Here is a 1,700-nt window from a genome sequence, read left to right on the forward strand (position 1 = left end):
ATACTCCCTAAATTAGTGGACTAACCATTGTAAAATCGCTATTCTCTAAAGAAATGGAGACAACAAAGGTTCCAAACCTCTTTGACCATCATCATCGTATATTAGTACAGGAGGCAACTATTCATTACAGCAATATTATTATACTTTTTGAATTTTTCTCAAAATCTATGTGTTAACCCCTACGAAAATCACTATTTTCTTGAAAAAGGACACATCAAAGGCTCTAAACCTCTTTCAACATCATCATATATTAGTGCATTATGCAACTATGAATTAATACAATATTGTCATATTTTTTGAAATTTTTTCAAAATCTATGTGAACCCGTACAAAAATATTGAAATTTGGTAAATGTTTTATATACTGAAGCCTATAATCTTTAGTATTGTTTTAAAATTTTTAATCACATTCTACATTTGTATTAATGTATGCTAAACTCTCTTTCATGGTACATGAACATCGTTCAATTTAAAAAAAAAAAAAAATTTAGTAAAATTTCATATTCTCCCGGACTAGCCACTATAAAATCGCTGTTTTCTAACGAAATGGAGACAACAAAGGTTCCAAACCTCTTTTACCATCACCATATATTAGTACAAGAGGAAAATATGCATTAAAGCAATATTATTATTATTTTTGAATTTTTCTCAAAATTTATGTGTTAACCCCTACAAAAATATTCAGCTTTACATTAAACACTCTATATACTGAAGCCTAAACATTGTAGTGTTGTTTTAAAATTTCTAACCACATTGTACATTTGTATTAATGTATGTTAAACTCTCTTTCATGGTATATGAGAATCGTTAAAAAAAATTTGTCAATTAATTTAGTTAAACTTCATAATACTCCCTAAATCGGGGGAATAACCACTACAAAATCACTATTTTCTTGAAATCCGGAGACAACAAAGGCTCTAAACCTCTTTCAACATCATCATATATTAGTGTAGGATGCAACTATGCTTTAAAATAATATTGTCATATTTGTTTGAAATTTTCCCAAAATCTATGTGTTAACCTCTACAAAAATATTGAATTTTGGTAAATGTTTTATTTACTGAAGCCTATAATATTTAGTGTTGTTTAAAAATTTCTAACCGCATTCTACATTTGTATTAATGTATGCTAAACTCTTTTTCATGATGCATGAACATCGTTCAATTTTTTTTATCAGTTAATTTAGTAAAACTTCAAATACTCCCTAAATTAGTGGACTAACCATTATAAAATCGCTATTTTCTTGAACAAAGAAGACAACAAAAGCTCTAAACCTCTTTCAACATCATCATATATTAGTATAGGATGCAACTATGCATTAAAGCAATATTGTTATACTTTTTTAATTTTTCTTAAAATCTATGTGTTAATCCCTACGAAAATATTGAGCTTTACGTTAAACGCTCTATATACTGAAGCCAAAACATTGTAGTGTTGTTTTAAATTTTTTAACTATATTCTACATTTTACATGTTTGTTAATGTATGTTAAACTCTCTTTCATGGTATATGAGAATCGTTATAATGTTTTATCAATTAATTTAGTAAAACTTTATAATACTCACTAAATCTGTGGAATAACCACTACAAAATTGCTATTTTCTTGAATAACCGAAGAAAACAAAGGCTCTAAACCTCTTTCAACATCATCATATGTTAGTGCAGAATGCAACTATGCATTAAAACAATATTATCATATTTA

The sequence above is a fragment of the Brassica oleracea genome, chromosome C2 (assembly GCF_000695525.1).
Source record: "Brassica oleracea var. oleracea cultivar TO1000 chromosome C2, BOL, whole genome shotgun sequence".
Taxonomy (NCBI): Eukaryota; Viridiplantae; Streptophyta; class Magnoliopsida; order Brassicales; family Brassicaceae; genus Brassica; species Brassica oleracea.